Source organism: Canis lupus, chromosome 17, assembly GCF_003254725.2.
Source record: "Canis lupus dingo isolate Sandy chromosome 17, ASM325472v2, whole genome shotgun sequence".
Taxonomy (NCBI): Eukaryota; Metazoa; Chordata; class Mammalia; order Carnivora; family Canidae; genus Canis; species Canis lupus.
Genome location: NC_064259.1, coordinates 50851876 through 50877615, shown reverse-complemented (window position 1 = coordinate 50877615; position 25740 = coordinate 50851876). Strand labels below are relative to the sequence as shown.

Here is a 25740-nt window from a genome sequence, read left to right as displayed (position 1 = left end):
TTATGATCCTTAAATACGTGAAGTCACCCTGAACAGCCATTAACCAAGCATGGTCAAGGAAAGGTACTGGCTGCTTCAAAGATGAGGTCAGAGTTCACTTGTGATTGGCACACTGACTGTTCCCATGCAAGCGGGTTTTGCCAAAGGGTCCAACACTCTCTCTGCCATCTGGAACACACCCCTCGTTTGGAGGCCAGGAGCTCCTATTATTATTATCTTGTTCCCACTAGGAGTTTGTTCAGCACATGTTCCCATCAGCAGGGTCTAATTCCTCTCCAGCTCCTGAAAGCATCACAAATTCTAAATTAGAGGTGTCTGAGCTAACAAGGGCCTCACCCTGCTCTTCTTACATTTCTTCCATTGTGTGTTCCTCATCCCTGCCACAAGCCACCAGCTAGATCTGCAATTCCGTGGAGACAGGGACTGTGTGTTTCGTTTTATCCATTCAACAAGTACTGATTGACCACCTGTCATGGGTTGTACCAGGTGCCTTGGGGAATAAAAAACATGGGAAAGCGAAGTCCCCACCTTCAAGAAGAGGTGACTTCAAGACTGTTGTGACTACATGGCCTTGCTTTGTGAAGCCATCAATATTTTCAGATACTAGCTCCCTTGAATATCCACAATGCTCCTGAGGGGGAGGCGGAACTAGGGCTGTTCCCATTTGCCAGACAAGTAAACTGAGGCCCCCAAAAGCTACCTGACTCCCTTGGAGGCACACAGTCTATTGGTGATGGAGCCTGGGCTAGAACTCCCCGTTCTCTGCTCCTATCAACAGTGGGCAGCGAGGCCTGTGCACTCACACATACAGTCTTCAGTGTCTGCTCCTCTGAAAGGGTTGCATGGTGCCTCCCTTCTTCTGGCCCTGCCCAGTCTAGCACCAAACACCCCACTCCCACCCAGTATGTACAGTTTAAGCACACATAGCTTTACAACTCATGGGAGACTAAAACCAGAAAATGATAAAAGGCAATGAAAAAACTGCCACGAAAAAATTTGATATTTGGCCAAATGCTCACAAGGCAGGAGGGGCCCCACTGGCAGGAAGTAACCCTGCACCCCACTCTGTCCCTCCCACAAGCTCTTCCAAGGGCCCTGTGAAGCAGGAATCCTTGAAGGAGGGTCTGTTTGGTGGATGGCTCTTGCCTGGAGTTTTAGAGACAACAGGGACCCCTGGTTAAATAGAACGTTGTCATATCAGCTCCTTAGGGCAGCAAAGCCATGCCCTCCCCAGAGGCAGCCAGCTGACAACTGATTCTGTCTGCAGGGCACACCAGCCTTTCATCGCTCACCTGCAACACCAATGGCTTCGTGTTGCTTCCCTCCACTGCTAGGGACAAGGTTCTAGGGCAGAAATGGGAGCCCGGTGAACTAAATTGAGATATTGCCCTTCCCTTTTCACAAACCAACCCATTTATTCTGCTGCCCTGATGTTCTCCATGGATGATACTGGCTCCTCTGAGGACACTGTGTGGATATGGCAGGCCGGGCTGGGGGTTGAGAGGGCGGGTGACACAGCGGCAGATGCAGCCACCTGGCCTTCACTCCCACAGACCCAGGGGATGATGGGAGCGGCGATAAACCTGAAGAGCTCGAGTCCATATGGACGGAAAAGACTTCTGGGGGGAGGCAGGGTTCAGCCCTGAAGGAACCACTGGTGCATCCTCTCTCAGGGAGAGCAGCAGAAGAGAAATGTCTCCCTTTTCTGGGGGGAAGTTTTGTCCCAGGATAGCCGAGGCTCTACAACCAGAGTATGTGCCTGAATCCCCTGGTGGAGGGGCCTGGGAGATGTTGCTCTTGAAAACAGAGATTCTGAGGGCCCACCCCCAGAGCTACTGATTCAGTAAGTCTGGGATGGGGCCTAAGAAATGTGCATTTTTCTTTCTTTCTTTCTTTCTTGCTTTCTTCTTTCTTTCTTTCAGAGAGAGAGAGAACTAATGTGGGGGGGGGGGCTGTGGGCAGAGGGAGAAAGAGAGAGAGAATTTTATTCAGGCTCCATTCCCAGCACAGGGTCCAACACAAGGCTCGATCTCACCACCCTGAGATTAGGACCTAAGCTGAAATCAAGAATCAGACACTTAACCCACTGAGCCACCCAGGTACCCCAAGAATGTGCATTTCCATCAAGTTCCTAGATGATGTGGATGCTATTGGTCTGGGGTCCATGCCTTGAGAACCACTGGAACATTCTAGAGACACACAAGTTGACTTGCTCTGTGGGGAAGTTCAGAATAGAGGACCAGCAATAGCTGTCTTAGGAGGCCTCTTATCTGGGAGCAGTCTGGGATGGTAAGGCAGGGAAGTGGACAGGTGAGTGCTCAGTCTTCTTCTTTCCACCCCGTCAGGGAGGAAGGAGATAGGAAGGCTGAGGGTGGAGGTCAGGAGCCGTGCACACTCATGCACACGTGTGTGTGCATGCATGCTTGTGTGTGTTGGGGAGGTAGAGCTGGACCTTCGCTGCCTCAGGAGTTAATCAGAGCTGCTAACTCTGCCTCCAGCTCCCATGGTTGGACCTCAGAAAGTGCCCACAGCTTTCTAGGACTCTCTTTCCACCATGCTCCCCGGCTGCTTGGCCCCTCCCGCCACCCCAGCTCTCCTCACGTCACCAAGGTGGGACCACGCGTGCTCCTCCGGCATCTCCCATGGTGGCCTTCACACAGCAGGGCCACAGCAGGTGCTCAGTAAACAATATGGGGCTGGATTTGATTTGGAGCAGAGCTAAGACAACCAGGAGTGGGAGGCAAGGAATGGCAAGGCCATGGGCTCCCAAGTGCTGAGCTAAAAGTGGAAAGTACAGTCACAGCCGCAGAGGCTTGGCCTTCTTCCTTCCCTCGCCATCTGCTCTGCGAGGAAGGGAGCAGGGAGAGGCCACAGCACATGTTACTCACTTGCTGAAGTCACGGGGTGAGGCAGTCGGGATGGGTTAGGGAAGGAGGCCTTGTTCCCGTCCCAGCTGGTGGCCCCTCCAACTACCCTGCTTCTCCAGGCCCCAAACTTAGAGCACCCCCAGCCCCTCACCCCCACACCCAATGCTGCAGGAAGTCAGGGCAAGGCTCTTTCCGACGTGTCCTCAGATCCATCCACTTCTCTCCATCAAACTGACACCGCCCGGGTCCTCCTTCAGTCACCTGGACTCCGAAATAGTCTCCTCTTGTGCTGCTGTGCTCCACTTCGGCTCCCTCAAACCCACTCCAGCCGGTGAAGCTGCAAAAGAGTCAGTTTGTCTCATCGCTTCCTTGCTCAAAGTTTTCAAAAGCATCCCTACTGTTCTTTGATTAAAATGTCTGCTCCTGGCGATGGGCTTCCAGACCCTTCCCGAGCTGATCCCTACTTCAACCTCACTCCTCTCAAATCTTCACTCCTCACTGTGGCCACATCAGCCCCCATGCATTCCAGGCACTTCCCCTTCTGACTTCTCTGCAGCGGTTCTTCCTATCAGGACACAGCCTGGGACTCTCACTTAACACTTGTTCACCTATAATTCAAGCGCTTGCTGCCAGGTGCTGGCCACCCTTGGCTGGATGAGTAAGTGACTGGTTGTTGGGAGACAATGCTACCCTAGTTAGACAACTCTAGCCCCAGGAGGGATTAGAAAGGAAGGATCTTCAGCCCCATGGCAACCCAGAAGAGGACATTATCTCAAAGTGGATGCCCAATTCCAACCCCCCACACCAACTCCTAGTAGGAGACACAGACATCTCTGAGGCAAGCAGGGATTCCTCATTGCACCCCAAGGAGCCCAGAGTTCCCACCTTCTGCCCGGGGTGGGCCTCAGGAGAGCTCCGGGGGAGGTCAGGGCTGTCATTCACAACATGGTCCCTGGGAATGGTGCTCCCAGAGCTGTTCAGTGTAGTCTGCAGGGCCACATGCAGCACCCCTAAGAAATGACCACTAGTATCTGTTTCTCAGGGGAACTGGGAAGAGATCAGCGAGTGATGCCTTTTATCCTGGGAGGAAAGGTCAATGAGAAAAGGGAATGCATGTCCCAGGGGCTACATGTTTTCACACAATGATTCCTGCAGGGTAGGTGATGCGCACTGCTTGGATTTCAGTATCTCAAGGGTCTGTCTCCCTGCTGCCCCTGTGGGTCCACTTCATGTCCTGCTTTTGTGGCCATGGGGTCTCCAGTTAAGATACTAAATCTTGTGTGGTCAATAGAAGCAAAATGCCAGTGTCTGATCCCCGTCTCCCCAGCCTCACCTCCAGCAGTCCCACGTGCCATCCTAAGGGATACCGAGCCTCCCTCCCAGGGCATTGGGACAATTGCATCAGCAAGCAGACATTAAGCACCAGGCACCGTGCCTGTCGCAGGTGGGTGCTGTGTGCTCCCCGTGGGGCAGGGGCAGGACTGAGGATGGGGATGGGAGAGAGACTTTCAAACGCGGAGTCTGCTTCCTGGCACCTATAAAATCATACTGCAAAGAGAAAGAATTAGAAGAAAGAGCGGAAGGGGGATGACAGGACTGCTTCTCGATATGCTTCTAATTTGGAGATTCTGGCAAAGGGCTGGGCGACGGCGTGGCAGGCTGAGCGGAACAGGGACGCGGAGCCAGGAGCCTGGGGTCTAGAAGCCACTCTGTCGCAGCCCCAGGGCCTGCCACCGCCCCCCTCAGCCTCCTCGGCCCCGGCCCGTGCCCGGGAGGGGGCCGGGGGAGAGCACTCCGGGGCCAAGCGGCTCCCGCCCAGCGCTGCGAGTCTGGGATTCTATTTAAGAGCACGTAGCCCATCTGGTTCCCATTGAGGAGGCTGCGTTTTCTCAAGTGCCGCCGCCCCCCCCTGCAATCCAGATCCCCACCATGTGACCCCATCTTCTCCCAATGGTGTTCAGTTTTATGGCTTGTTGTTCTGTGTGCGTGATTTGAGTTTGGGGACTTTTTTTTATCCCCCACACACAGATTTCCCTCCCTCTTCCAGAAAACATGGAGCTTGAACTTTTGACTGCCTGCAACCCTCAGGGGGATGGTGATGAGGACAGAGGGCATGGGGAGATGGATGTCTCCCTGCCTGTCTCCTACCACCCCTTTCTCGGCTTCTTCATGTGTTTCTCCTCTGTTTGAGGCTCTGCTTGCTCCTGATGGCTCCTCACATGAATCAGCCGAGGAGCGCGGAGGCCAGAGAGGAGGCTGGAGAGAAGCAGCGGTTCGGTTCAACAGTTCAGCCGTGTTTCCCCAGCTGCCTGGGCCTGTGCGTGCTGGAGCGCGGAGGGAGGGGGGCGCCGGTCGGGGCTGGGGGGGCCGCACCCCGATGGGCCGCAGCAGCACGGAGGGGGAGCAGCCAATAACCCGGCTTGTGGCTGAGCTGCCACCCATCTGCCTGCTCAGGGGCCGCCAGAGAACAGGGGGGGCCTGGCAGCCCCACCTGGCAGGGAGGGGCGCAGCGAAGGCTTCCTGGTACCTGATACGGTACCTGGTCGTTGGTCCGTTCCATCGTTCTGCAAGTATCTATGAGGCCCCTTGTACGCGCCAGGCCCCTCGCGGCCTGTACTGTGGAGAGAGCGGCAAAGGCAACAAATGTGGTCCCTGCGCTCAGAGAAGGAGCTTCCAGTCTCTAGGAAGAGGAGGACCTCAAGCAGATAACAGCAAGTGTTTTTGTATGTATATATATAGTTATAAAGTGTGAAAATGCTGACAGCAATTATCAAGGGGGTCTCACTGGAAAGAGCTGATCTTGAAGAAGTGACATTTAAGCAGGATTGAAAGGAAGAGTAGGAGTTAGTAGAGAGAGAGTGTTTCTGGCCCCGGGGGCGAGTGCAAGCCTGACCGGGAGCAGGGAGCCAGGAGCAGGAGGTGCAGACACCACAAAGATCTTTACTCCTTCAAGCAGTATGAGTGGAACATGGGGAACATGGGGGCGGATTGTGGGGAACAAAGGATGATCCAGGAGAGGTAGGCCGGGGCCAGTTCATCCAGGCCATGGTGAGGCCAGGACTTAGCCAGAGGTCAGGATCAGGGGTCATTCTGAGGTCAAGTGTAGAGGTCAGTATGACGCAGGGCTTAGTGCCCAGGCTATAGCGCAAGAGGCTGTGCTCTGGCCATGGTCAAGGTTAGGCCTTTGATGCCAGAATTAGGGGTTGATCTATGGCCAGAGTTAGAGTCAGTCTGAATCCAGGGCCAGAATGATTCTGAGGTCAAGTTTAGAGGTCAATCTGAGGACAGTGTAAGGATCAGTCATTCATTAAATATTCACCGAACATCTCTCTGGTTGACTCCCTAGGAATATAGTGACTGCCCCGACTGTATTCCTTGCTTTCCTGGAAACTGGAGTTGAATGGGAAAGACAGTCTTTAATGAAAGAATTTCCTCAATAGCTAATTCATTAATTACCATTGCAATGAGTTCTATGGAGGAGAATAGTTAGGTGCCTGAGACCTCAAAGCATCCTTCTGGTTACTCTGGCCACTGAGCAAATAATCCCACAACTGTCACCACATGAAACAGCCCTCTGCTACACTCACAGAATTGGTGGGTTAGGAATTGGAAAGGGCATGGTAGGGATGGCTTATCCCTGCTCTGTGCTGTCTGAGCTTCAGCTGGGAAGACCTAGGGGCTGGAGGTGGCTTGAGAGCTGGGGACTGGAGGCATCTGAAGACTTCTGATTCACACATCTGGCACCCGGGCCAAGACGGATGGCCAGAAGAGCTACCTGTGGCCTGTCCATGTGCCTTGGGTTCCTCACAGCATGGTGACCTCAAGGAAGCTGGACTTCTTATATAAGCACAACCATTACGGGGCAAAGGCAGCATCACCTTCTAGATGACCTAGGCTCAGAAGTTATGCAGCATCACTTCCACTGTGCTCTGTTGCTCAGGCAATCGGTGCCCACCAAGAAACAAGGGAAGTGGAGGTGGACTCCAGCTGCCGATGGGAGAGTGGCATGGTACAACACATGGATCTCAGGTATTTGGAAATCTCTGGAAAATACCATCTGCCACAGATACCAGCAGAGGGCAGGCCAACTTGCCCTGTGGTAAGGAGTCTACCTCTGTACAGCATTAGAAAGAGGGAAAGAGAGGGAGCTTTTGGAATGTACACCGGCCTCTGACAGAAGGGGAGCTAATCACTCTGCTCGGTGGCCCCAAGCCTGCTGGACACGCCGTGGGGAGGTGGAGAGGTTCCAAAGTTGAAGACGCTCTGCAGCAGACCGGCTTCCAAACACATCCTCCCCTGCACAGTAGAGAGGGCACACAGTTTCCAAGTCTTGGCTCTAATTCCTTACTGCTGCATCAATTTTTCCTTAATAAAATGGGGTTAAATTCTCCTGGCCCAGGCAGATTGGAGGCTGGCATAGTCCAAACCGATTTTGGGTTCCCTGATGCTTGAGGAACCTACAGGCAAGCCTAACTTTGATTGTATGCCATATTTTAAAAACCTTTGGTGCCTTACAGATGGTAACTGTTAATAACATTTTGTTGAAATTAGAAGTTTTGTGAATCAAATTCCATATGAAATACACCAGGGAACGCCTTGCCTTAGTGGAATCCTATGGTAGAATTTTCTCTAAAATGAAGAATAGTTTGTAAAGTGAAGAATTTCTCCCACTCTAGTGTGTGTGTGTGTGTGTGTGTGTGTGTGTGTGTTTTAAAATATGGATTCGTGTTGACCTGGTTGGAGGAAGCTGAGCCTCCTTTCCCAGGCCCCAGACTCAAATAAAACCTTTCCTTTGTTCACACGGGTCTCCCTCTGCCATCTGGAGCATTGTCGTCTGTCCTGGGCGGGGTGGGGGTGAGAGGAAAAGAAAAGGGTTCCAATGGCAGCGAGGATTTAAATCAGAAGTGGACAGAGCCTGAGTTATGTGGGTCTCTAGGAAAAATAAAAACAGCTGGAGCGTACACCAACCTGGAGGCCGTGAGGATGTATTGGGACAGCGCTGCCGCCAGGACCCCTGCATGAGGGGGTACAAAGAACCTTGTGTGGGATCCTAGGCACTGCTCACAGTTCAGGTTCAGCTACTAACTCCCTGAGTGGGCTTGGGGTGTCTCTCTGCGCCTCGGTTTCCTGCGTCACTCCTGAGGTCCCTTCCATAGTTCGTGGGCCCTGACCCTAACAGCACCCCACCCCACCCGCCTCCACCCCCTTCATGATAGCTGAAGCTCTGCAGCAGCCGGGGCATGACCCTCTTCCTCACTGGCCTTGGGAAACTCCCTGAACTTGGCCCCATGGCTGGGGTCAGGCGGGAAGTGTGGCCCAGATGACCTCATGCTGGGTTCTCTCCAGCAGTTCATCCCTTGCAGGCAGCTCAGTGACTCACCTCAGGGGGGCGATGAGCCAAAGCCATTTGAAAACTGAAAGCCTTGTGGGGCCCTTCCCTTCCAAGGGCTCTGAGAACAGGCCTCTGGCAGCTAGTAAGCTCTTCCCTTCCCAGGGACCCAGAATGAAAGGCTAGATGTGTCCCAGCCAGTGTCCCTTGTTCCCTCAGGCACGCTAGAGTATCCTGCCTTCCCCATTCTCTCATTTCTGAGCCAGGACCTCAGGACTCTAGGCTCAGCCAGTCTGTGTGGCCGGTGATTATACTCTTCGTCCTCTCTGGGCCCATCTCGGCATCTCAAAGGTACAATCTCTCCACTCCGTCTCAGTCCATCCTTGTTCTTTCTCTCCACGCAGCCCTTCTGAATCTGTGGCTCCAAGTCTATGCCTCTTAGCCCCAGGAAGGTTTGAGAAGAGCTCGGTGGGGAAGTTATTTCTTGCTCTCTAAGTATTCGTGGGTCCCGCACACTCTCCAGCTTCCTGGCAGTTAGGTGGGGTCCCTGCTCTGTCCAGTCTGACCAGTGATGACTTCTTGGCTGAGCACAGAAAAGTAGGCAAGTTTCTCCACGTGCTCTCTTCTGCTGGCACCTGGGAGATGGATATAGAGACTTCGTGGTACGGAGCTGCACTGCCAAGTGTGGTAGCCATAGCCGCATATGGCTATTGAAATTCGTTAAAATTCAATGAAATTCAAAATTCTGTTTCTCAGTCACACTAGCATGTTTCAAGTCCTTGATAGCCACATGTGGCTAGTAGAGGTTGCATTGCACAGCACATATAAGACATTCCATCACGGCAGAAAATTCTCTCGGACAACACCATTCCAGATGGTGAAGCTACAAGATGCCAGGTCACCATCAGCCCAGGTCCTCAAGGAGAAGGACCTCCCACCAATCCATGGTGGACATACAGCATGAGCAAGAAATCAGCTTGTGCCATGTGAAGCCCCTGAGGTCTCAAAGTGGAGTGATTGCTCCCATAGAGCTCAGCGTCCCTTGACTGGCACAGCTCACCTGCATGAGATGAACTGGAAGCAGCAAAAACAGGTAGAAGAGGACCAAGTTCTAACCTGCTGGGCAAATGCCATATGTGATCCAAATCATCTGTAATACAGAGTTGACACTTCACTGGCCTTGCAGGGGGAGCTGGCTGAGGCATAGTCGTGGGAGAGGTTCTGGAATAGGTGATGGGCCTTGGAGAAGGGGCAAGCTTCACAAAGGCTTATAGTCTTCAGCCTATAATAATTGTTGGCTGTCCACCTGGGAAAGCAGAGATAAGCAAAGAGAAGGGCAGGTATTCCAGTGGGAGCACCAGGATAGGCAAAACACAAGAGCAAAAATGTTGCTGGGAACACAGAAGCCGTGGGCCATGCAATTTTCCTTGGGGTTGAAAGGGAGCCTTTGGAAGCTCAGGAGACAAGTCAGATGGGAATTGTGAAGTGAGTCTCTGCATGTTTCCACCCGGAGTTGGTCAAGAGCAAGGAGTAGAGTGTGTGGAGAATGAAGGATGAACTAATGTCATTATTGATTGTCAAGGGTGAGGTCAACTTCAGGCATGACAGGCTGGAATTCCGTAACTAGGGTTGCAGAATTTGACGGGAAAGTATGGGAATTCACAGAGGCGGCATTTTGTTTAGGGAATAATCAGTTAATTAGTGATTAATTCACACCAGAAGCTAGCTAATTCTAGAGCTCCTCTTTCCTTCTGAGTTCCAGGCTTGACTTTCCAACGCTCCACTTGGCTTCCCCAGCTGAGAGTCCACTCAGCACCTCAACCTCAGCCTGGCCAAAGTGACCTGCACCACAAACCTCCAAATGGCACCAAATGCCATGGTAATCCAAGTGCATGGTCGTGTCCTTGGAATTCTCTGAAATTCACTCCAGCACCACCACTCCCGCCACCACCCACGTATGCACACATGCATGCACACACATAGCTCATCTCTCAACAAGTTCTGCTGGGGCTTCTGCCAACAGTACCCCAGCCTCTACACCTGCCCCAACATCCCTGCCTCTCCCATAGTCACACCTGACTATTCTCCTGGACCACAAACACCTCAGGACCGCAGGCCTTATCTCCTGTCCCTCTGCTCCCTCCAACCCATCCTACCAAACACCAAACAAGATTTTCAATATTTACTTGGGTTGTGCCTCTGCTCAAAAGCCTTCAGGGATCTCCAAAGAAATCAAACTTCCTCATCCTTGTGTTCAAAGTCTTCCGCTTGCTGACCCCAATGCATATCAGCATGATTCTTAACATTCCTTTTGCACAAACTCCAGTGTGCCAAAAAGATCCCCTCGTTGATGCCTCTGCACTTTGCTCTGTGAGACTCCTCCGGCCCTGCGAAGACTTGCCCTATCTCCAGCTGTTCCCTGGAAAGTATTTCTGGGTAGATGGAGGTCAAGTTCAATGAGATGAGACAGCAGGGACTTCTGTTTCCACTTCCCGACTACAAGTGCCACCTTATCATTGCTGGCAGCGGCCCCACACCCAAACCTGTGCCACAGCAGGCAAGAGCTTCCTATTTACAATAAAATCTGAACCCTTTGCTGCCACCGGCAAGGCTGTATATGATCTGGCCCCTGCTGGCCTCCCTAGCCTCATATTCCTCCACATGCCCCCCTCCCTCTCAGTTCTGTGCCCCTAGAGGTCTTCCAGCTGACCCTGAGGGCCCTTCCGCAGGCTGTCCCTTCAGTCTCGAATGCTGCCTAATGTCCACCCAGGTTGCAAGTCCCAACTCAAAAGTGGCTTCCCCAGAACCCTATTCACCATAGTCCCATGTTCTCTGGACTCACAGTCCTTTTCTCTCCATACCTCCTTCACAGTTTGTAGCTGTAGGGTGGCACACTGGATTACTTAATGTCTGTCTCCCTGCCAGGATGTAAGCAAGCTCCTTATGGCGGGGACCAGGCTTATTGAACCTGCCGTTGAATCCCCAGCAATAAATCTGGCATATAGTAGATGCTCAATAAAGATGTGGGGACAGAATGAGTGAGTGAATGAATGAATGAATGAATGAGAATCATGCAGAAGGTCCTTAGCACCATAGGGGTGTCCCCTTCTGGGCCCATCTCCCCATCATCACCTCTACACTCCTGCCATCACCCTGTTCATCCTCACTGGACAGGGGAAGGGGCCACTCCACATGGCTTTGGCTGGCTGGGACCTCACACTGAGCCTGGCTAGGCCTGTACTTATGGAGAATAAACAGTTCTAATCCAGAAGGGCTTCCTTTGCCCAGGGACTGGGTTTAGACACATAGAATTCTGTGAATTTGATTTCCCCAGACTCCAGGCCCCTCCCAGAGCAGCAGCCTCTGTTCCCCAAGCAGGCCTCTGGATAGAAGCCAGAACCCTGCCACCTTCTAGGTCTCTTCCCTCCCACAGTTCTTGGGCCCCCCAAATCCTAATCTCTCCTCCAAGATGTAAAAATATATTTCAAGGCACTAACTGGGGAGGTCATTACTTCAAAGACCCTCTTGGCAAATTCCTTTACTGGCCCAGTTTAAAAAGCCAGAGTCTTCTTATAATGGGGCTCCTCAGAGCAGGGCCCACCTGTGAAAATACTGCCCTCTTCAGGGATTGATCCGAGCAGGGAAGGGCAGGCGCCAGGCCCCTTGGCTGCTCCCAGAGGAAGGCTGGGGAGGAGGTTCAGAAGAGCTTAAGAAATGGTCTTTTCCTAAAGAGAGGGCCTAAACTCCTCCTGGCCAAAGACTCCAGACGGAAATTAAGGCTTTCAGGGCCTAGTTGAGGGACCAGCATTATGCGGGCTTCAGGCTGCCTGCTTGTTTGTGGGAACCCAGTGTACTAAAGGGACTGACATTGTCCACGATGAAAACATTATTCCTCCACTTCCAGCCCTCTGAGCAGGTGACCTCACTCCCCATCTCTCAGCGATGTGAGTCCCTGAATCTCTGGTCCTCAGATGTAAAGAGCTCCCTGCACTCAGACCATTGGGATCTCACAGCCCCTCCTCTCAGTTCACAGGGAGAGCCTGTCGGCTCCAAGCCTCCTCTCCCTCAAGCTCCAGCCACAATGAGAGCCGCACAGGCATCTCCTTCTACCTTCTCAAGGATGCCTGCCTGCTGTGAGTACCTCTGCCCCCCCTTGATTTAATCTCTCCATCTCTACTCGCCCCTCCCACCACCATTGATGATGCTCAAGAGTCCATCTGTTGAACCTGCACAGCTCCAGCCGCTGCCCTAGCTCCTTCTGCCATTCATAGCCAACTGTGTTGGAGGTACCCACACTTACTGTCTTTTCTTCCTCGCCCCTACTTTCTCCCCAGTCCACAGTAGTGTGGCCATGGTCTTCACCCCTTTCCTGAAACTGCTCCCTCCAAGTACCCAGAAGGCCTCCTTGCTTAGCAGCATATGTCTCTCCATCTTGAAATGCTACTTTATCTGGCCTTTCTCAGCACAGCATAACTCCATTGGCTCCTTCCCTCTGGCTGCACCTTCCTGGTCTACATCATGGGCCCTCTCCAGAATTCTGTTTCTGTTGTTCCTTGTTTTTTCTTCTCTCCACACTGCCCAGGTGATCTCATCTACTTCTATGACTTCAGAGACTCTAGAACCTTTATCTTCAGCCCAGAGCTGTCTTCTGAGCTTTGGACGAATACATTCATTCATATGTACACTCACTCACTCAACAGATAGAGCCCCTGCCATGTGTCAGGTGCTGTTCTCAGTAACAAAACAACAAGCCCCTGCTCTTGTGGGGCTTGACCGTGTAGTGGAGATAAATACTCTACGAGGAAACTAGGTCCCTCCAGGCAGGGTAAGTGCTAACAGAGAAACAGGCCAGTGTGATGGGGGGGCCTTGGGGGCTGCATCCGTCAGGGTTAAGTCAGGAAGCAGACGCAGTGAGTATGAAGAAATGGGGGACATATTATAGGAATAAGACATTTCAAAATTGTGGGGAAAACTAGGGAAGCAGAAGTCCTAAAGGGGGAGTTGGAAGAGCAGAAGAAAGTCATGAACCAGCGCCCCCAGCCAGGCGTGCCCAACAGGAGTGGGCCCTGGGGAAAGTCAATGGAAGGCGGTTTGCCCTCCAGCTGGAGGTGAGCAAGGCGGGCACAGGAAGACTGGTTCCAAGAGCCAGGTGCTGGCACCTGGGTTACAGCCATGTCTCCGCTCGGGCTCCCTGGTGCCCTTCTCTCCTTCCGGTTTGTCCCTCACAGTGCAGCCTAAGCAGCCTTTCGAACATGCCAACCTAACCTGCTACTCCTTTTCTTAAAATGCCTCCTGCTCCCCATTACCTTCAGGATCCCATTCAGACTCTGGCAGGCTGACCCTGCCTACCCCGCCTGCCCGGCTCCAGGCTCAGCCTTGCTCTCCAGATCCTCGCCACATAAAACTTCCTGCATGTTCTCGTGCCCTCACTCTCTTCCAGACTTCAGAACACTCTCCTTTCTTCCCTCACATTCTTTTCCTGCCAACTCTTACTCCATTACAAGACACCAGCTTACACACCTCCTCCTCCAGGAAGCTTCCATGATACCCACCCCACAGACATCTGGGCCCTTCCCACAGGCTCCTCCAGATCCTATATTTCTCTCTCTTTGCCCTTGTCTCATGCTAAGGTATACCTGCAGGTTTGCATGTCCTTGTGCCTCATTCTACCATGACCACTGAGAGGAAAGAGGCCTCACTCTGACCAGCCCGGGCCTGGGCACTGCAGGTGTGTGATAAGGGGTTTGAATTAACAAAGGTTTATAAAAGCTGTGCAATAAAACATAAATAAGATTTATTCTGCAATGTTTTTGTAAAAAGCAGAATGCAAAATTTGGTGTATATTAAGATTATAATTTGTAAAATAAATAGAAGGAAAATGTATACACAGTTAAATAAAAGGGGGAGGGGTGGAAGGAATGAGATAGTCGTTGATAAAGGCTTACCTCTGGCAGGTGACACAGTGGATGATTTTTCTACCTTTCAGTTTCAAACTGTTCTGTGAAGTAAAAAAAAAAAAAATCCCATTAAATATTTTTCAAAAGCAATAAATTGCTCTCTTACCACCTACTTCTATTTTTATATTCACATTCCTTCCTAACCACATTTGTTCTATACTTCCAAGAATGAAGATTTCTGTCTTGGGCAGAGAAAGCCAAATTTTTCCTTTCAGTAGGAGTTGACTGACCTGTCTTGTCTCTGTCATCTGTTCCCAGATACCATCTGCCAGAAAACATGTTCCCATCCCTTTCTTACTTTTCTTGCTTTGTGAGACAAAAAGTAATTATGAAGATTTTGAGTTGTATCAGAACAGCATGCTGATGGATATTTTTAGATACATAAATGGCCCAGGTGTGGGGTCCCAAATCTGACTTTAAAGAACAAGCTTTCCTCTAAATTCCCCAAAGGAAATATAAGCATAGAAGACAAAATAAGGCCAAGGAGCCTTTGTTCCTGGTGTAGGCTTTGCCTCAAACCCTGCTGCAGAGCTGAGGAGGTCTCCCTTGGCTTTGATGGGTGACCTTCTCCTCTCTAGGTAAGCCCAACCTCAGATCCTAGAGCTGTTGCCATGTGAGGAAGGGTGAGAGTACTCAGGGGAGTGGAGAGGTACACAATGAGGAGAATGTGAGCCCTAGAATCCAGAGCAGAAGTGATCTGGGAGGCCCATCCAGCAGTGGGAACATCACCAGCCCAGGATAAGTAAGTAACTGCTGAATCCAGGACCGAAGGAAGATCACAAGCCTAGCACTGTGGACCAATTTTGACTCTTATCATCCTCATTATGGAAGGAAGAGGAGAGCAGAAAATCAGATAGGAGCCTGGTCCAACTTGAGACTGATACGTAAGTTGCCATTTGCGTTCTGAAATTCGGCTTTCTTTAGATGTACCACTCCATCTTTGCTGCTGTCCTGCATCTATGTTCATGAGAGAATTCCCTTGGGGGATTTATATGCAATTATTTGGAATAATTTCCCCCCGAGAACATGTTTTGATCAATTTTGTCATTTCGAACCATGTTAGAATGTTTGGATTGTGTAGGAAGAGGGTGAGCCTTGGAAATTGCCAAGTAAGTAGATGGACTTGGTGGATTTAGTGCCCTGAAAAGAAGTCTCTAACATCAATATCAAGAATGGGTAGGTTGCACTAGTTCAGTAAGAGTTAATGAAAGCCTGAACTATGGCAGTCTGAGGAGGTGGACCCAGAGAAGGAGGGGAAGGTTTGAGAGCCATTTCAAGGGAAAGCTGATGGGATTAAAGGAGCAGTGAAGGTCATGTCCAAGGCTATAGCTTGGGAAACAAAGAACATAATGATAACAGTACTCCAGACCTGTGGCACAGATGAAGAGGTAGGACTTTGAGGAGAAGATGAGTTTGAAATGCCTGAGAGATATCTAGGAAGAAAATTTCAATAAATATTTGAAAATGTGGGTCTGAAGCTTGTGATAGAGATTGGGGGTATAGATATGGTATAGATAATAGTTGTAGATGTGCAGATACAGATACAAGGCAGATATGCATGAGAGACAATGGACAGAGACTGAGGTAGATCTAGCCATCTTTTGACACATGGCAGTAGGAATCCAAACCAGGGTGACTCCAAGAATTTTTCAAGGAAGAAATAATGGTAGTTGGTGACACTTAAGCATATGTGATAAAAGCTTGTAAGCAGTGAAAAGTGATTCCAGACATCAAGGACAGTGGTCCCATGGGAAGAAATCAAACAATCAAGTTGTGGGAGGAAATGATGACTGGGGTCAGAGTCCCTGAGTTTGAGACAATGGCAAGACATGCAACTGGGAGTCCTAACCAGGCAGGTGTTGGACCAGAGCTCTGGTTAGAGCCAGCCTGGAGGTGCAGAATTTGGAATCATAAATTCCTAAGATGTTAGTGCTGGAAGGAATTTTTAGACTCCATCTCATCTGATGCCTTACTTGTATAGATGAGGAAACTGAGATAAATTAAAGGCTCTACTCAAGCTCACACAGCTTTGGCTAGCAGAACCAGTCAGAAGTAGAAGCCTAGTCTCTCCATTCCCAGTCTAGAACTCTTGAGAATGCGAAGATGGAGAAGATAGTTTCTGAGGGAGAACTGAAAAGGGCTTATTGCAGTGTTAAGTCATGGTGACTCTGAGAGCTCTGAAATGATTATATTAGAACATGTGCTTGGTTGGAAGGGACAGAAATTAATTGTACCAACTCACAGTGAGGCTAGGAATGGCCTTCAAGGATAACTGGATCAAGGGATCAAATGCCTTCTGTACTGTTTCTCTCTTCTCTGTGTATGAACTTGATTCCCTCAGTATTATTTCATTCATAATGGGTGACACGGCCACCAGCATACTCCAGACTCCTCTCCTTTTAGCGTTTGGCCAAAGAGGGAAAAGGGCTTGCCCAGGGAGGGGCTTTGATTGGCCAGCTTACATCATGCTAATATCTCACCAAAATGCTGTGATCCACAAGACATCACATGACTATGACTGGGAAATTGTTTTTAATTGGAAAGGCCAGATGAGTCAGCAAGATGAGCAAAGAGACAGATTCCCTAAATTATGTCCTCTAGGAAATAAGGATTACTTATTATTACTTATTATGTCCCATAAAAACATTCTTTGATACGGCACAGTTACTAGGCCAGTCAATTAAAAGCATGAAGAAAACAGAGGCACAAAAAGTAAAATAAGCTATAATCACAATTCCCAGAGGTAACACTATTGAATTTCATATATTACTTTATATAAATGCTTTTCTTTTTTTACAAAACTTGAATCTTACTGCACATATTTAATAATTTGCCATTTCACTTAACAATATGATGCAAACATCTTTTCGTGTCAACACATACATTTCTATAATACTTTTATTGGCCACATTTAATTCTAATGTTTGCATATATCATCATTTATTTAACTAATTCTATACTGGGGCCACTTAGGCAATATTCTTTTCTTTTCTTCTTTTCTTTTCTTTCTTTTCTTATCTTTTCTTTTCTTTCTTTCTTTTCTTTTCCTTTCTTTTCTTTCTTTTCTTTTCTCTTCTCTTCTTTTCTTATCTTTTCTTTTTCTTTAAGTTTTATGTACTTAAATCACATCTACACCCAACATGGGCTTGAATTCATGACCCCAAGATCACGAGTCACATGCTTTTCTGACTGAGCCAAGCAGATGCTCCAGTAATATTCAATTTATTTTAATTTTCTATAGCTATACCTTTATATACATGACCTTTAACTTAGAACAAATTCCTAGAAACATAATTTCTTCAAAAAGAGTGTGTGTACTGTAAAAACCAAAATTGCCCTTCAGAAAGATTGTACCACTTTCTCTCATTCTCACTGATGGTAAATAAATGGCTTATTTTTTTTCTTCTTTTGCTAGTAGTATTCCTTTCCAGCTATTACTGGTAAGAATGATACATGTGTCTAGCATTGGGAATATATTATAAGAGTCCCTGTTCAAATATTTGGGAGCCAGATGAGAGATAAAGGAAAAAGATATTTTGTAGGTTTTTATTGGGTTTTTCTTCTACTCAGTAGATTCTAAGAGTTCTTTATATATATTTGACATAAAAATGTTTTGTTAGATATGTATATCACAAATATTTTTCCCAGTCTGTGGCTTATCTTCCTATTTTCTTTTTTTTTTTTTTTTTAAGATTTGATCTATTTATTTGACAGAGAGAGTGAGTGAACACAAGTATGGGGAGCAGCAGGCAGAGGGAGAGGAAGAGGGAGAAACAGGCTCCCACTGAGCAGGGAGCCCAATGCAGGGCTCTATCTCAGGGCCCTGGGATCACAACCTGAGCTGAAAACAGACACTTAGCCAACTGAGCTACCCAAGCACCCCATAGTTTTGTAATGGAATTTTTTAAATAGCAGAAGTTTTTCATTTTGGTGAAATTTAATTGCTCAATTTTTTTTCTATGGTTCATGCTTTTTTGTGTCTATACTAAGAAATACTCACCTACCCCCAAATCATAAAGATTATCTCCTATCAGTTCTACTAAAATGTTTACAGTTTTAGTTTTTACATGTAGGTACCTGACCCATTTTTAAGTAATGTTTAGTATGATGTGAGGTAAGGGCCAGGGTTCTTGTTTTCCACATGAATCTCCATTTGATCAACCATCATTTGTTGAAAACACTCATTGAATCAGCTTGCCCACTTTGTTGGAAATCCGTTGGTCATATATGTTTGAGTCCTTTATTTTGTTTGATTGATTGTCTACCCTTACGCTAATATGACACTGGCTTGCTATTACTTCATAGTAAAACTTGAAATCACTATCAATTTTTTTAAATTCTTGAATTAATAGCTTTTTAAATGTTTATTTTTAATTTTACTTGTGTAACAATGGAAATATTTAGGAGTGCAACTTTGCCTCTGAATCACACTTTGAGTCATCTTTGCATTATGGAATGAATTTGTACAACCATGCATTACAAAATATTTTAAATCTAAGATAATTAAAACTTGTGTTAATGGCACATACACAAAAAAGATATTCAAATACAAAAAGAACTTAGAAGGTGACCAATTAAAGAAAAGTATTTTAAAAGAAAAATAGCTTTCGTCTAAAAGTCCCAGACCTTTGGTATTAAGGCACCAGCCCCACTTCTTAGGCATTCTTAAGAGATACCCCGTCTCCACCACCAGTGGTACTGAATATGTTCCCTTGAATCTCTTCAGGCTGCTGGGCACTGCTGGTCTCGGTTGCTAAACCACTGCTACAATGGCTCCACCACCTTGGAGCCTCCCCCTGCAAGACCTCCACCAAGCCACACTGCTAAAGATGCCCCTACTGCTTTGAGCCACATCGCCAGTGACACCGGTGGTTCTCCTCCCTTCTTCCGAGTCTTCTCTTTCCCCAAGGACTTTTCCTTGTGAATTCACTCTGGGAACTAATGTGTTCAATCGAACTATACTGAAAGAAAAAAAAAAAAAAGTTCAAAATCTCTTCCAGCGTGAGAAGAATGCTCCTGCCCAGGGTGATGCACTGGGTAGGTGGCTGGGTGAAGTCCTAATCAGGACCACTTGGGCTCCTGAAACACTATACAGTTTTGTGAAAATGGCTTACTTTTTAGCCATTTTAAGCCTTTCACAATTTTGCTGTTCTTTCAAAAATACACAGTGTTATAAAAGTAATACGTATTCAATGTAGAACATCTGGAACACACAGAAAAGTAGAGAGACAAAAATCATCTATAATTCACCACTCGTGTGAACACTGTTAATACTTTTCTATGTATATTTTAACCTAATTAAGAATCAAACTATTTCTACAGTTCATATCCTGCTATGATAAGTTAATATTATTTGGGGATTATTGTCAGGTTTAAATTTTCTAGAAACCCTATTTTAATGGCTATGTATTTTTCTGTAGATATATCATAATGTAACCATCAACTATTGTTGATTATCTAGAGTATTCCCGTTTTGCTCTTATAAATAATACGTGCTATGCATCCTTAAACACATCTGTATTATTTATTATTTCTCTATAATAAATTCCTAGAAGTAGAATTACTGGTTGAAAGAAAATAAATCTTTATAAGGCTCTTGATACATAGAAGACAAATTTCTTTCTAGAAAATTTTTATCAGTTCCTACTCCCACCAGCTGTGAATAACAGTGTTATATCACACTTTGCAAGCACTATTTTTTTTCAATCTTTGTTAATTTGATAGGCTAAAAAAAGACATCTTGTTGTTTTAATTTGCATATTTTGATTACCAGCCATGTTGAAAATTTTTATATGCGTTTATTAACCTTTCATAATTTTGTTTCAAAGCTCTTTACATTTTAAGACCATTATCTTTCTGCCATATTTACTGAAGATATTTGAGGTATTGTTCAATGTTCTAAATTATTAGTGGTCATTTGAAAATAGTACAAATTCTTTTTTAGCTAAGATGTAAATTTTACATTAATGTTTAGATTGATAGTAGTTAGTTAAAAATGTCTCAAGAAACATTGCTATTAAATCTCTACCATTCTAATAGGTTTTGCCTTGTGCCTTTTGATGCTATAGTGATGGAGCATTAAACATCGATGGGGTTCTGAAAGGAAGCAGATGGCCCACTGTAAGTGGGTAATTTGAGGAGGGTCTAATAAAGAGACTAAATGCAAAGGTGTGGTTCTCCTACAGTAAAACCACAGTGGTAGTACAGTACCCTAGGGCTAGAATAGCAGGGATCCATCATCTTCCTTAGGTTGGAAGGAGCAAGGGTGAGAGCAGATATGGGAACCTGAAAACAGGGAGGGCCATGTGAAAAGGGCTCCTCAATGAGAAGTATGACCTCAGGGGAGGGACAGAGTCAACCTGTGATGCTTTTGCAAGAAGGCTACTGAGGAACTAAGCACCCCAGCTCCACCCTTCAAACTCCCCTCAATCTCCTGCTGGTGTTCTCCATTGACCAAACCCAAGTGGAAGCAGAGAGCAAGGGAGCTGTCAGTGTGGCCCCTACAGGCTCCCCTCTTGGAGCTCACAGCACCCAAGGAGATGAAGGAAGAGCAGATCTGGCAAGCAACATGAAAGGTGTCCAGGACAAAGACTTCTTACTGTTAAAAGGTTCCTATGACCTTAAACTCGTATCAACAGTAACTGACATTTTATGATACTTTTTGTCTTAATTCTGCTTTTTCTGGATATTCTGTTTACGTGTTTTTCTAATGTAATTTGCCCTATGCATTTTCTAATGGTGTAAGATTATTTTGATTGGATTTATTATCTATATAGCTTGCACTGAGCTAAGAGAAAGAGGGAAAAGCACAGACACTGGGCAGAGGCTGCAGGCTATCCCCTACTATCCGTTTCTCTCTCCTTAGTAGTAATAAAACTCTCAGTTGTCATCTGGGCACATGGCTTTTCAGAACAAAGCCTGCATTTCTCAGGCTTCCTGATAGCTAGGGTGGCATGGGACTAAGATCTGGCCAATAGGATGTGCAGAGAATCGATGTAGGCAACACTGGTCATTTCCCAGAAGGATGGAGCATGAGCCTTTCTCCCCCTCCTCCACATTGCTGCTTGGAGCAGAGATATGGTGGAGCGTCACCAGGATGATAGGGATGCTGGGGTAAGGTCCCTAGACCACGTGGATTGCTTATCTTCAGACACTGAGAAAGACATAAACTTCTTCTTTAAGTTACTGTTGTTTTGTGTATCACACTAAGCCAAGCCTAATTCCTAACTGCTATAGATCCCAAGGAGCAGAATTTCAGCTATCCATTCAAAGGGGGAAAGAGAATGGAGATTAACATTCTCTGAGCACCCACTTTATGCTTTCACCTATGTTACTGCGCTTAATCCTCCTAATAATCCTGCTATTATCACCATTTTCACTCATGAGGAGACTGAGGCTCAGTTTGTTTAAGAAACTCGCCCCATAGTCACACAGCTAATACCCTGACAAGGTAGGAATTCCAACCAAGGTGTGGCTATCTGACTCCAAAGCCCTAGTTCCCTTCATGTCAATCTCCTGTAGAAGAGTGAACAAAAAGGAGATTCCCAACTGGGCCAAGAGTGGGCTCATGAACAGGCTCTAATTGCCTCATATCCACTTGTGTGCTTCTGGGAACCAAATAGATAAACCATAACACCTTGTCATCATAGCAACCGTTGTTTACAACTGGAATTCATTCTTCAGCTCTGAGGAATGGCCAGGAGCCCTCAGCTCCGGGGATTTATGAGTAATAGGAAATGTGAGAACTTCAGTGTTCTGCTGTCAAAGAGAGAGGCCTTGGAAGACAAAGGTACATACTGCACAATGTCAAGCATTTGTGATTCACATGCCATCACCAGCATCATCCTAAAAACTCTCTTGATTCAAAGAAAATCACTTTCTCCAGTGAGATTCCCATTTCTCTTATTTACATACTGAAGGTGGGCAACAGGAGAAAGAATTACTGAAGCTTTGGATCATTTTTATACTTCTCAAGGGTAGAAAGAAAATGAATTGGGTTATAGAATGTGCCGGGTCCCCAGGTCTTAGTGAGCTGGTATCATAACTTCATGAAGACACCACATTTGTACTTTCTGGGGTCTTTTTCAGAGAGCTGCTTTGGGCTAGAATGTTGTGGGGCACACTGTGAAGTTAGCTCATCCTCGAAAGTAGTCAAGTTGTCCCTGCTATGATGTCCATACCCAGATGTGTATTCCACGTGCTACTAAAACTTCCAGTCCTTGGACTGACAGAACTTGCCTGCATCCTATATAAGAAGGAAGAGAATGACCCCTGCTGCATCTCTTGACCATTTGACCCCAAACACTCTGGATGCCAGCATTCTCCGGAAGTTTCTCTTTAGTTTATGGGACTTCTTTCTCTCTTCTAAGCTGCAGATTGAGATTCATTTTTTGCATATGAAAGTCTAGTTGTTACAAGGCCATTTATTGAAAAGACTATCACTTCCTCACTAAGTGCTTTTGCATATTTGTAAAAAATCAACTTACCAGTCTCACACCATGTAAAAAATTAACTTAAAATAGACAAAATACCTAAATATAAAGATGCAAGAACTAAATCTGTAGAGTTCTTAGAGAAAGATGGATATGAACTTTCATGATCTTTGTTTTGTAGATATGACAACAAAAACATGAACAATGGAACAAAAAATAGATAAATTGGGCTGCAACAAAATTAAAAACTGTACATTTAAGGACAATGTCAAAAAATGATGGGATGATCCACAGAATGGGAGAAATTATTTGTAAATTGTTTATCTGGTAAGAGTCTAGTATCTAGACTATTTTAAAACCTTACAACTTAACAACAAAAAGACAGCAACTGAATTTAAAAACAGGCAGAAGATATGAATAGACATTTCTCCAAAGAAGATGTACAAATGACCAACCAGTACATGAAAAGGTGCTCAGCATCACCGGTCATTAGAGAAAGGCACATCAAAACGACAGTGAACTCTCACCTCACACTCACTAGGATGGTCACAATAAACCAAACCAAAACAAGGGAAATAGCAAGTGTGGTGGGGATGTGAGGAAATTGAAATCCTCACATTGCTGGTGGGAATGTGCAATGGCACAGTAGCTATAGAAAAACAGTTTGGCAGTTCCTCAGTAAGTGAAACATAAAATTATCATATGACCCAGCAATTCCATTTCTAGGGGTATACCTGAAAGACTTGAAAACAGGTGTTCAAACATCCATTAGTTGATATCCATATCAAATATCCATTAGTTGATGAAATACCATTTGTTTAAAATGTGGTATATCCATACAATGCTATATTATTAGGCATAAAAAGGAATGAAGGGTTGCTACATACTATAACATGGGTAAACCTTGAAAACATTATGCTAAGCAAATGAGGCCAGACACAAAAAGCCATATATTGTATGATTCCATTTATATAAAATGTCTAGAATAGACAAATCCTTTAAGACAGAAATAAGATTGGTGGTTGCCAGGGGCTGGGGATAGAGGGGAAAGTGGTGTGATTGCTTGATGGGGACAGTGTTTCCTTCTGGGACGAATTTTGTTTTGTTTTGTTTGTGCATATTTGGATTCCACATATAAGTGAAATCATATGGTATTTGTCTTTCTCTGCCTGACTTATTTTACTTAGCATAATACCCTCAAGGTATTAGTCATTCATGTTGTCTCAGAAGACAAGATTCCTTTTTTTTCTGAGTAATATTCTGTTGTGTGTATATACTGTATCTTTTTCTTCTTTTTTTTTTTTTGTATCTTCTTTATTTTTTTCATCCATAAGTGAACACTTGGGTTACTTCCTTATCTTGGTTATTGTGAATAAAGCTGCAATGAACACAGGGGTGCATATATCTTTTTTGATTCATGTTTTTATGTTCTTCAGATAAATGCTCATAAGTAGGATAGTTGGATCATATGCCAGGTCTATTTTTAATTTTTTGAGGAACCTCCAAACTGTTTTCTATAGTGGCTGTAACAATTTACATTCCCATCAACAGCGCATGAGGGCTCCCTTTCTCTGCATCCTAACACTTCTTTCTTGTCTTTTTGATAACAGTCATTCTAACATTGTGAAGTGATGTCTCATCATGGTTTTTATTTGCATTTCCCTGATCATTAGTGAGGTGGAGCGTCGTTTCATGTGTCTATTGGCCATCTGTATGTCTTCTTTGAAAAAATGTCTATTTAGATCTCCTGCCTATTTTTAAAAATTAAGTATTTTTTTGCTATTGTGTTGAGTAGCTCTGCCTCTCTTACTGGTCTTGATGTGGCCCTTTTCTCCTTTGCTGTAGAGGAGCTGTTTCACTAGCTTTTTAGGGTTTTTTCAGAGGAATTGATCCAGATGTAGCTATGGATTTGGTTTGTCCACGGAAAGAGGTGAGTTCAAGATCTTCTCACATCACCATCCTGCACTACATCTATTTTAAACATTGAATCTGTAATTTGAAACCTTCCCACAAAGAAAGCTCTGGCCCAGAAGTTTTCACCAAACACTTACAAAAGAAATAATGCCAGTGTTATACAAACTGTTCCAAAGAATGAAAAAAGAGTAAGCACTTCCCAATTTATTTTATGAAGATAGATGCAAGAAAATAAGCAAATTGTGAACAAAGCGAATCCTGTGATGTGTTTAAGAAACCAAGTTGGGTTTGTTCCAAGAATGCATGGTGAAAGGTTAGTTTAACATTCAAAATCTCAAGCAATATAATTCACTATATTAATTATAATTGAAAAGAAAAATCAAATAATTATTTCAGTAGATGTAGAAAAAATGTATAGATCTCTCTCTGTATATATACATGTATATATATTCATGTATATATATTGATAAAATAAATAAATAAAAATTGTTAGTAACTAGCAGTAAAAGGAAACTTGCTTAATCTGATAAATTGTATCTATAAAAAAGTTATAGCAAACATTGTACTGAATGATGAAATATTGAAACCTTTCCTTCTGAGTTCAGGAATAAGAGAAAGGTATCTACTATTACTTCTGTTCAGGGATGCCTGAGTGGCTCAGTAGTTGAGCGTCTGCCTTTGGCTCAGGGCGTGATCCTGGGGTTCAGGGATCAAGTCCTGCATGGGGCTCCCTGCAGGGAGCCTGCTTCTCCCTCTGCCTATGTCTCTGCCTCTCTCTGTGTCTCTCATGAATACATAAATAAAATCTTAAACAAAAAAAAAGAATTTACTATTACTTCTGTTCAATGTTTATTAAAGATTTTAGTCAATGTGTTAAGGCAAGAAAATAAAACTAATAAAAAGGTACAAACATTAGAAATAAAGAAATAAAAATCGTATTAGCCACAAATGACATAATAGTGCTCATAAAAAATCCAGAACAATTGCAGGTAAATTATTACAGTTAATAATGGATTTAACAAAGTCACTGGGAATAAAATTAATATAGGAAAATCTATTGTACCTCTATACACTAGCAGCATACTATTAAAGAATAGAAATGATTATAGAATACTACTTATGACCTATCAAAAAAAATCAAATGCCTAGAACTTAATCTAATAAAATATGTACAAGAGTTCTACAAGAAAAATAGAAATATCATCAGGAGAATTTTGAAGTATTTAAATAAATGGAAGTAT

The 25740-nt window shown here is 45.6% G+C and overlaps 2 long non-coding RNA genes across 6 annotated transcripts; one reads left to right on the top strand and one right to left on the bottom strand.

Moving 5' to 3' along the window:
• Window positions 1–1974: 1974 nt before the first annotated feature.
• Window positions 1975–12772, bottom strand: LOC112664195 (uncharacterized). 4 transcript variants are annotated; one of them, XR_003139565.3, is made up of 4 exons: window positions 12497–12772; window positions 10383–10628; window positions 8248–9819; window positions 1975–3204 (listed from the first exon to the last, which is right to left on the bottom strand). It is a non-coding gene; the product is annotated as an uncharacterized LOC112664195 (long non-coding RNA). The 4 variants fall into 4 exon arrangements; XR_003139567.3 differs by lacking the exon at window positions 1975–3204 and adding an exon at window positions 5736–7163; XR_003139566.2 differs by lacking the exon at window positions 1975–3204 and adding an exon at window positions 11798–11880 and having other exon boundaries at window positions 7837–9819.
• Window positions 12773–12816: 44 nt separating this feature from the next.
• On the top strand, window positions 12817–19663 carry LOC112664196 (uncharacterized). Of its 2 annotated transcripts, none has more exons than XR_004806267.1 (3): window positions 12817–13021; window positions 14732–15037; window positions 18880–19663. It is a non-coding gene; the product is annotated as an uncharacterized LOC112664196 (long non-coding RNA). The 2 variants fall into 2 exon arrangements; XR_003139568.1 differs by having other exon boundaries at window positions 14412–15037.
• The last annotated feature ends 6077 nt before the right edge of the window (window positions 19664–25740 follow it).